At 36.4% G+C, this 11,248-nt stretch overlaps 1 long non-coding RNA gene across 1 annotated transcript in view; it reads left to right on the forward strand.

The window, feature by feature from the left end:
• Positions 1–6,670, forward strand: part of LOC113601543 (uncharacterized) — a 49,559-nt gene extending 42,889 nt beyond the window's left edge. Inside the window, exons 4-5 of the long non-coding RNA XR_003422834.2 lie at positions 1,762–1,833; positions 4,737–6,670. This is a non-coding gene — a long non-coding RNA (uncharacterized LOC113601543). The remainder of the gene's footprint in view (positions 1–1,761; positions 1,834–4,736) is intronic.
• Positions 6,671–11,248: the final 4,578 nt, after the last annotated feature.

Genomic DNA, 11,248 nt, shown 5'->3' on the forward strand with positions numbered 1-11,248 from the left:
TGTGAATTATTAAATTGTTTGCTAGATAGATTAGAAAGAAAGTGGAAAGAAGAGCCCACTCCTTAGCATTATGACTTATCTGCCAACTTACTCTACAATCTTTGGATTACAACTATATTTAACATGTCTTTGGAATCACTGGAGAAACCTCATTGAAAACTAAGGAAATCTAGTTCTAAATTTATATTTGTAACTTGCTTTGACTGTATGTTCTGAAAGATACTTTCTGCGATTAAGCATCATTGTTGTAGTTTTGTTACAAAATTAAACAGGTTTCGATACTTTGGGGACGATAACTTTGGAGGGCTTTCCTAATTTCCAAAAGAGCTTTACTCCCATAATTATATTGAATTCATCCAGAAAGGAAAAAAACCAATGACATGAGGAAAATCTGGGCAGCAAATAGCAGTTTGGTAGTATCAAAGAAGTAGAAGGAGTCTTTTCAATTAAGAAAATGATATATATACATATATATATATATATATATATATATATATATATATATGTACATATACATAATGTCATGAGTGATTAGATTGTTGTTTTTCTAGAGAACAGTTTTAAGGTCTTAGTGGACTAAAATGGTATACTGATGCAATATAATTATACCTTTGAGTGATACATCAAAGATGCAATAACCATGAGCTAATGACCAGGAAGCTACAACACAAGCTGAAATGTCATTATCTAAAGAAAAACTAGCATATTACAAAAATAGTGCTTATCCACATGATTGAGTATTCCTTCTCAGTGCAAAATCTTGGGTTTGACACTTATTCCATTCAGCCTTTGACCTGGTGCCTCTAAGTTGACTTTTCCAGAACAATCTTCTCTCACACACGAGGTAGAAGTAGGATAAAAAGAAATGCATTAGTCTCAGATCACTTTTTTCCTCTTCATTCCTCTTTCATTTATGAATCCTGTTTTTCTCTAGAGGAAAAAAAAATTCAGTCCTGTGTTTTTTTCCTGGGCCATTACTAATTCACCCTGCCCCCCTCCCAGTATTTTGTACATCACTCCTCAAAAATTTAAGATGTCTTAGATACTGAGCTGCTTGAAGAGAGAGTTTGTATTAGCTCCCTGGCCTCTGATATTTCTGCTGGAAAAAACATTTCTTCATGTTTCAAGGTAAATGTACTTTATAGATTTTGCAGAGGAATTTCTGGAACTGAGCCTAGTAGTACTTGCAAGGTGGTTCTAGATTGATGCAGCAATAGAGTGTAGGGTAGCTATGCCTACAGATATCCTGCAAAGAAATGAAGGAACAAATGACAGCATTAAAGTGAACCATGAACCAATTCAGTAAAGTCTTTGGATATTACATAAGTTCTGAAAGCATGATTACTTTCTGTTGAGCTTTTTCTCATCATTATTACATGTGATTACATGTGAGGCTTCCTGCTTCACTGTTTTAGTTTAATGGGACAAACTGCAAGGACACAGCCTTTCCTCATTTTCTGTGCCCATTATTCTGGTGTAGGTCGCTGCCAGTAAATGTGCAAGCCTATTGTTTTTTAAGCAGTGAGAAAATATAATATTCCATATAAAGGTTATTCATATAATCCAAAGTCCTCAACTCTATCCTTCCAAGGTCATCTTTTGTTTAATAACCATACGATAAATTGTTGGAAGTCCAATGTGTTCTCCAAGTCCTCTGCTGATTCTGCAGTTGAGACTTAGCCTTTCCCAATTTTTCTTGTTCCAACTCTTGCTTCTGACTATTCTTGATTTCTTCTCTTCATCTGTCCATGGCTCCTACAGGCTGCTCCAGGCGGTTCAAGTCTGCTTTGCTTCAAAATACAGACTCACTCTCACCTTCATGACAATGCTGTGGTGAGTAGCAGTGTTTTATTACATTTTTATTTTATATGCATAACACAGAGGAATTGTAGCATATTCCTCTGTGTATGTAATATAGCAGGGAACGACTTAAAACTGAGTATGGAGCAGCACTAAGGCTAAAGTTATCTAACATCTCTACCTCAAGGACTCCTTCTTGGCAGCCTTTTCATTATGCATTTCTGGGGCATGCTCTCTGCTCTCTAGACTCTAAGAAAGCTTTTTGTTTCCAATCCCTCTTTCATGGTCTGATCCTCCTCAGCCCTGCAATGGTGGGAGGAACCCACTCCAAAATTCCTGTAACTTTATGATGCAGAGAAATTTGGCTCTCCCTTAGGCTCACCCTCTCCTATCCAGACTCTCCTGGGGTCTAGCCTCATTCAGTTAAAAAAGCCCATTGGATGCCTCCCAAACAAAATAGCAGTTTTCTCTTCAGGAAGAATTCTACTGTTCTGCCAGAGCAACCAACAAAAATGGCTGTCAGCTTAAAAAACAAAACAAAAACAACCTTTTTTTTTTTTTTTTTTAGTTATAGCCATCATTTCTCTAAAAATAAGTTTATATAATATTTTGAATAGAGTCATTTGACAGAAGAATTAATAAAGTGATAAATAAAGATAGGGGGCCCAGTTGTCAAGAAAGGTGGTTCTGGCTGCAGCAGGAAAAGTCATATGCAGAAGAAGGGAAGGAGTTGTGATTATTCTGTCTGCCTCCCAGTGACCTCAGCCATGTGTGGAAGAGGATAGGTTAGGCAGCGACAGGTATCTAAACTGTGTGAGGGTTCTCACAGCCTGAAAAACAAAGCAATCTAAAGTTAAGTCACTGTGGAACCAGTGTCCACAAAGAGATGAAAGTTCAGTTGAGGCTAGGGAGTGTGAGAAAGAATTCCTGGTGATTTCTCATATTCCATGAAAGCAGTTGAGGCCTAGGGAGCTGAAAGGCTGCTCTCAGAGGTGGTCTCACTCCCTGTGTCACCTTAGGACTCCACTCAGAACAATGATGGTTTTAGAGGTACAGGGGAGTGGGTTTTGTGGACTGAGATTTGCCTGCATACTGTCTACATCCTCATTGTTATTGTATCAGATGCTAAAATTTCTTTATTACTTCAGTTAAAATACTTTGTCAAGGGATTTCTTGGAATATTGGGAAAGGGAAATTTATCCTATGGCAATATTCCATTAAATAAATTGCCTGAGAAATTTATAAAAATTTGCAAGGATGCTTACACAAGGCAAATGTATAAAGAATGTATGACCATAATGTCATATGTTAATTATACTTCAATGAAAAAAGAAGAATATATGACTACTTTTAGGTGTAATCTCCCCACACGTTCCAATGTTGTCTTAGTAACTATGTATTTTGCATTGATTGCCTTGTTTAAAAATAGTTATGAAAGGGTACCTAACAAAAGGTTTGTAAAGAGTTTTGGAATCAGAATAGGAAGATTTTTTTCCCTAGTGAGGATAGCTACTCAAAAACAGTAAAGTCAGATGCATGGTTCTTGTTTTGAATTTACTTTCTCTCACTTTTGACATCACTGACAACAAACCTTTCTTTTTATCACTTCACTTTCATACACATTGTCAGCTGAATTATTTTTCTGTATATTTCTTCAATGTAATAAACATTTTTTTAGGTTTTATAAAAGCCAATCAAAACTCTTAAAATATTTTAAAGGTCCATTTATAGCATACACGTAGCTAGTTGCCTTAATACTTTTCTGGAACATATCACAATGTAAAATGGTATATAGATATTGCCTTTTCAGCTAGGTGGTCTTACATCAATGTAAAACCAGGCAAAGAGAAATACCCCAAACGTTTATAATGGTAATCTTTAGGTGGTGGATTGGCAGTGATTTTTCTTTTTTCTATTGTCCTTAACTTGTTTTCCAAGTTTATTACATTGGTTCAAGTATGGAAAATAAAGCCATAATGGCACTATAAGAAAACAGTAGTGAGAATTTTTATAATTTGTTGTTTGGTAAAGTCTTTTTTAAAATATTTATTTGTTTTTGGGAGAGTGCAAGTGGGGGCGGGTAAGGGGAGAGGCAGAGGACCCAAAGTGGGCTCTGCGCTGACAGGCTGACAGCAGCAAGCCGATGTGGGGCTTGAACTCATGAACTGTGAGATCATGACCTGAGTTGAAGTCTGACACTCAACCGACTGAGCCACCCAGGTGCCTCTGGGAGGATCTTTCTAAGTATAATGCTAAAGTTGGAAACCATAAATGGAAAAACATATTAGAAATATCTACACTATTAAAATTCAGTATGATGATCTTACAAAGTTAACATAAAATAATAACTGCTGTGGAAATATTTGAAAAATATATGACAGAAGTTAATGCAATTCATGGATATCTACTATAAATCAACAAGATGGACAACCCCAAAAGGACAGGAACAGGCTCACATAAATGACTAAAATGTATGAAAAGATATGCACCCTCACTTATACATAAATAAGTGCAAAATGAAACTCTCAAGATAGGACTTTTTATCTTTCAAATTGAGAAATACTTAAAATAATGAAAAATGTGTTGACAAAATATGGGGTAAGAGACATTCAACACATTATTGGCAGAATATAAATTGGTTCAGTTTTCATGGAGCATAGTTTGACATTATCAAAACTAAAGTATTCATAATTGACTCAGCAATCCCATGTTTATGAATGTGTCCTGTGGGGAAAGTTTAGTAAACTATCATAAGAACTGTTAGTGTTGTTCAGTATCTGAGCTCTTTTCTTTCTAGCATGAATCTGAATTTCCATAAAGATAGAGACATGTGGCTACCTATTCCAGTGGAATATGAATGGAACTGATGTAGGTCACCTTTAGGCTGAGGTGATTGTGAGTGGAGCACATTCTCTATTCTTGCTTGATTTCCTCAGCCATGGGCAGAATGCAGAGGAGGGAAGGACCAAAAGAAGAGTGGAGTTGTGAGATGAAGGAGCCTGAGTTCTTGAATGACTATGTGGAGCAGAGCCCATCACCACTATTGCTCATCAATCTATATTAGGCTGTGATTTACACAAACAATAAGTTATTTTGTCTTAAGAAGCTGAGATGTTGAGTTGATTATTACAGCATAAAACCCTACTCAGACTGATATGTGCAATTTAATTCTGTTGAAAGATCACCATCGCAGCATTATATGTAATAGCCAGGAATTGAAAATAATCTAAATATCCACTAATAAGTTATAGAATGATATATAGAGCATAATGTCATTTTTTATAAAAATTATACATGTATAGTTTCACCAGCAGAGATAGTTGAAAAGATTTGTCAATCTGCTAATGATATCGCTATAGAGTATGGGGTAGTGGGAGATATACTCTTCTTGCTAAGTATATTTTTCAATAATTTCAATGTTTTTCAGAATTTCTTATTTTTATAATAAATAAAAAATAATACTCAATTTAAAAATCATGCACATAGTTTGGTGACTTTGGTTGTCTTGAATACTTCCTGGAATAGGAAATAATAAAAGCAAATAGTTAATAATTCTTATGTGTAGAAGTCAGTAATTACTGGAGAACAGCAATTGACACAAAACAAACAAAACATGATATATATCAAAAGGACAGTAGTACTAATCTTAAGTGGTGAAATGATAGATAAATTTTGTTATTTTTGCTTTATTCTTTTCTGTGTTTTCCAAATATTCTGTGTTGAGAATATAATAAATTTGTAATTAAGTAGAAAGCTAAAGTATAGATGTTGCAAATGCAATTAAAAAATGAGAAAGCTTTCAAATAATACTACTCTTCTCTCTTCAAATCTCTCTTAAACCAGGAATGCGTCCTCCAAAGATATAAAAGCATTAGCTTGACCTTCAGCAGTTCTTGTTGTACAGTTATAATTTTCTGGCTCTCACACACTAAAATGATCTTTTAGCCCACAATGATAGATCAGAACCTGAAATAAACAAGACCTAGCTGGGTCTTGATTCAGGAAGAAATCATTTGAATTCAGGAACCCTCTTTGCTTAATGAATCACCATAGTGTGGCTACTACAGAGTGAGCAGGTAGCAGACTAATAATTGCCACTACTTTGCTGGCCATTGTGAGCTAATTAGGCCTGATCTGAAAGAGAGAAACCAGGTAAGACAAATTACAAATATAACTTAAAAAGCAAACTCTCATCTTCTGTGTTCATCAGAGTGTGGCCAGTACAAAGGATTATTCACTGAAGCTATTTATCCCTTGAGTGATTATCTGAGAGAGCGATGGAGCTACCTCCAAGACTGATGCTACTTGAGAACCCAGAGCAAAGAGCCATGGGAGCCAAAAGCTACACTGTGAGCTATTTGCTCTCTCTCTTGAAGCAAGCACCATTCATGTGTGTTAAGCGCAAGTTGGTCACCATGCTAAAGGTGAAGGTTCAAGTGTTTGAAGAACAACTTTCTGTGTCATGACTTAGACAAGTTAAAAAAAAAAAGAGTTCCTCAGCAGAAAACAAAAGCAAGTGCAGAAAATTCGAGTTTATAAGGAAAAAAAAGAATCAAAGTGAGTGTTTAGAAGGGAGTGAAGGAAGGACTGTGACAAGAAGGACAGGTTCTTCCCAGAGGGTGAGTCTGTGCTTCCCAGGTGCTGAAGGAAGAGGTGCCTAAAGATGGAAGTAGAAGCCTTTTTAAAATTGGTGTCCTCAGTCAGAAAACTGTGGTTCCTCTGGGTCAGTGATTTTTTTCTCCAGTAGTTAATTTGAAAAATTTCAAACAGAAGGTAAAAGGATTTTATAGTAAACACTCATATTTCCATCATCTAGGCCCTACCATTAACATTTTACAATGTTTGTTTTATTGTGTGTGTGTGTGTGTGTGTGTGTACCCACCTTCTATTCATTAAATTTTTTTGATGCATTTCAAAGTAAGATGCAGACATCAGTATACTTCTCTTTAAATACTTCAGCATATATCTCATGAACTAGAATTGAATATTGGTTTACAGTTTTTCTTTCGAGGTAATGTTTACAAAGAATGAAATGTACAATTCTTAGGTGTGCTATTCAGGTAATTTTGACAACTGTGTACATTATTTTAACTCGAATGCTTAGCAAGACACAGAACATTACCATCACTCCAGAAAGTTATCTTGTACCCCTTTCTAGTTAACCCTTACCTCTTCTCCATCAGAAGAAACCACCTTTTAAATTTATTTCCACCATAGAACAGGTCTCCTTGTTCTAGAACTTCAAATAAATGAAATCTTACAGTATCTACTATTGTATAAAGTTTCTTTCTCTTAGCATGTTTTTGAGATTCATCTCTATTATTGTGTATATCGATACATCATTCACTTTTATTGCCAAGTCATATTGCCTTTGAATAAATATGTGACAGTTTGTTGGTCCATTCTACTATTGACTATTTTCAGTTTTGGGCTATTATGTATAAAGTTGCTGTAAACATTCCTAAGTCTTTGTGTAAACATAATGTTTTCATTTCTATTGAGTGAATACTTAGGAGTGGAATTGCTAAATTATTAAGTAGGAATATATTTAGTTTAACGAGAAACTGTCTGACCTTTTTACAAAGAGCTTGTACCATTTTATACTATCGCAACCAGCATATGAAGATTCCAGTTACTCTACATCCTCAAGAAACATTTAGTGCTATGAGTCTTTTTTGATTTTAGCCATTCTGGAGGGTATGTAGTAATATTTCATTGTTATTTCTAATCCATATTGCCTGGGCCAGTGGTTTGCAAGCTTAGGTGTGCTGAAGGTATATCTGGAGTGCTTATTAAACTACAGACTTCTGGGTCCCTACTGATGCATGCTTTATGTATATTTTTGTATTTGTATTTTTGTTTGTTAAATGTGACAACTGAAGCCCCAGCACAGTTTTGAATTTAGTAGGTCTGGTGTGGGGCCCAGGTATCTGCCTTTTAACAAATTCTCTGGAGATTCTGGTGAGTGTGATTCATAGACCAGCTCAGGGAAACTGGCCCTCTGGTAGTTGCAACACTGATATTTGATATCTGATATCTGGTATCATTGTGTATTCACTTCTCCCTGACAACTAGAATTGGTTTAGTTTCTTCCAGTGAAAGTGTTTGGGTACTTTTCATGTTTAACAAAACATGATCTGGTTACTAAAGTTTTAATCTAAAGAATTGAGAACTCAGTGATGAACACATTGTCTTGTGTAGAATAAGAGATTATCTAGATTATCTGAACCAAATTTCAAAACAAAGATGCTTTGAAAAACTGTTCAAGGGGCACCTGGGTGGCTTAGTCAGGTAGGCATTCAACTTCGGCTCAGGTCATGATTTCATAGCTCTGTGGGTTCGAGCCCTGCGTTGGGCTCTGTGCTGACAGCTCAGAGCTTCAAGCCTGCTTCAGATTCTGTGTCTCCCTTTCTCTCTACCCCTCCCCTGCTCGTGCTCTGTCTCTCTCTCTCTCAAAAAATGAATAAACATTTAAACTTTTTTTAAAAAGAAAAATAAATCCATATTTCCAGGTATCTGTCATCAGCATATTATTCTCAAAAATTACCTTATGGATCAGAGATGGAGAATATGAGTGGTAAGGTTTTATTTTAGTTAGTTGATTAATGTATTTGCTAGTTCTGTTATACTAATACTGTTGTATGTGATCTATTGAATGAAATATAGGCCTTAAATAACCTAATAGCAATTGGTAGGAAAAATGTTGGAAATGCACAAGAATTTTATTATTACTGTATTGGGTGCTAACAGGGAAGAAAAGGACAAAGCTGCTATTAATCTAAAGGGACAATAATAACATGGTATACATAGGCCTCGGCCAAAGGAAAGGTGTGCTCAAAGAGAGTACAAAGGCTCTTTGAGGTGAGCTCAAAGAAGGCTTTCATGAGTGATAGTTCATTAAACTTCACAACATCTCTGTAAGTTAGGCAGAGGAGGGAATTAAAACATTTTTTTTTCTAGCAAAGAAATTAAGGGCTAGAGAGGTATAGAAAGAGAAGTATAAAAGAAAGAACCAAAGACAAGATGGCCCCAGAATTTGTAACTTCCTTTTGTGTATTCAATTTCCCAGTTTCTTCTTGGTAAATTCATTCATTCCCAGAACACATTTTGGGTTGCAAAATATGTACCATGTTGAACAAATAGATGGGATTCCTAGATTCATCTGGGTATAGGTGAACAGTAGCACTGGTCTGCATTTGAAGCATGTTGACAGGCAGAATTCCTTTCTTGAATTATCTAATTCATCTTTTTTCTTTAAGTAAGCTCTAACTAAAGAGTAAAAAATACTATTTAAGGAGAGTAAAGCAAAGCATTCTCGTTTGAGTTCTCAGGACTTTACAGATAAATACCTTAATTAAACACAAAGCTCGAACTCCCCATTTCTGCCTTGAGTGATTTCTTCCTTTTCCTCTTTCAATGAACATGTGTGTGTCTCTTTAAGGATTTGTCTGGCTTGGTGGGTAACCTGGCTGCTGAGGCTGAATGTCATCGCAGCTGTCTTTGCTAAGGCACTCATCCTGCTCTTTGGAGCCTCTTCAGCTCTCAGACATCTGCAGCTCTGGACTGGTTATAACTAGACATTCCACAGAGAAGAATTATCTCTAGATCTCTGAGACGAGAACCCCCTTTAGGTGTTTGGTTTGGACAAGACATCACTTTCCAGATTTGCTGTATTTGCTGGCACCTATAGAAACGTTTGCCATGATTCTGCAAATTCTATTTGGCAGGTGAGGAAGTGTGTGCAGTTTAAAGATGAATGTGTTCTCTCCCATTTGAAACCTTGATATCTCCTCTTCATCCACTAGGATACTCTAGCTCTCTTTTTTCTCACCTTACCTCTATTCTTTTTGTTACCTTGACTACTCTTGTGTCAAATTTATACCTCCCTTGTCTTTTTTTTCTTTATTTTAAAAAAAATTTTTAAATTTTATTTATTTTGAGAGAGAGAGAGAGAGAGGGAAAGAGAGAGAGCGCTGTATGAGCACACAAGCAGGGAGAGGGTCAGAGAGAGAGGAAAGAGAGAATCCCAAGCAGGCTCTGTGCGGTCAGATCTCGTGAACTGTGAGATCATGATCTGGGCCCAAATCAAGAGTTGGGTGCTTAACTGACTGAGCCACCCAGGTGCCCCACCTCCCTACTCTTTTAATTTAGCCAGTTTTTCCAACCAAGTTTAGGAACTATCATGCTAGTTATAAGCCATGCTATTTCCTCTCCTTAAGTAGAAATTGGAACATTGGATCTTCATCTTCATTCTAAAGCCATTTGGGGCCCTTCCTTTTTTTCTATCTTATAATCATCTTTGTTGCTCAATATTAAATCTCTCTCAGTTCCCTATGACCCCCTTAAGATAGAGAGAGACCAAAGAGATTACACTAACTGTCAGGGTCTGGTTTCTGACATCATATATCAGCATTGATTTTGGTTCAGAAATCGCCAGATATAGGCAATTAAACTCCTTCAAAATGGAACAGTTTTTAGGGTACGGCCCAGCACCTCTTCCTCCTCTCACCTACTTTAATTTTAACTCGCTACCTATTGGTCATTGACCCTTTAAGAAAGCATACCAACTCAGCACTTTTGTGCTCAATTATCTTTGACTTTCAATATAAAATGAACCATTTACTGAACAGATGGGGAGGGAAACACTAAAAGCAAAAGCTATTAAAGAATTATAGACTTAAGAAGCCTCACAGTACCTGTGCATTTTGCTCTGAGGTTGAAGAACCTATGAAATTGTACACACATTAGGGGAAAAGTTTTCACCCAGCATGCATTGATTTAATGGCATAACTCCCAGTAATGTAAAGTGTGGACCTTGATTCTTAGGGCACATTTTGTTGTTATTCTCTCTTTCTTAATAGGATAGGGTTTAAAAATATGCTACTGTGCATACACAATAGCTGCTTTTCACTTGTGCTTTTATCTGTGCAGAAATTGCTCTGTCAGGCAAGAGATTAAAATAGTGCATAACAACTTTTTAGAATTGCTAATCCAGGCAAACTTCTCTGAGAAAATACAGTCTTTGAAAAAGTCATCTAAAACCTTGACATAAATAAACACTAATAAAATTTACTTTTTCCTACAATGGACAATGATGAAAATGAGATAGATGTATGACTTTCTTCCCCCTTAGGTTGCTGTTGGTAGAAACCAGCGCTGCTTTATATGGTACCCATAAGGTTGAATTTATGTGTGTGCGTTTTGTTTCTGAACCAAAACAGGGATCAAACAAAGCTGATGTTTTGAGCCAAGTGGATAATAGGGTGGAATGTGAAGTGGGAGTACACTGGTACCGTTGGAAAGGAGTTTCATGGGTCCTGAGGCTGGCATTGGGTTCTGGTTCTTCCTTGTGGCCTGGACAAGTCACTTTTTTGTGGGGTTGGATGGGAGGCAGAGAAAGGAGATCCTTTGTGCCAAGAACATGCTACAAACTTCACTTCTGTTGTCT

The sequence above is a fragment of the Acinonyx jubatus genome, chromosome B3 (assembly GCF_027475565.1).
Source record: "Acinonyx jubatus isolate Ajub_Pintada_27869175 chromosome B3, VMU_Ajub_asm_v1.0, whole genome shotgun sequence".
NCBI lineage: Eukaryota > Metazoa > Chordata > Mammalia > Carnivora > Felidae > Acinonyx > Acinonyx jubatus.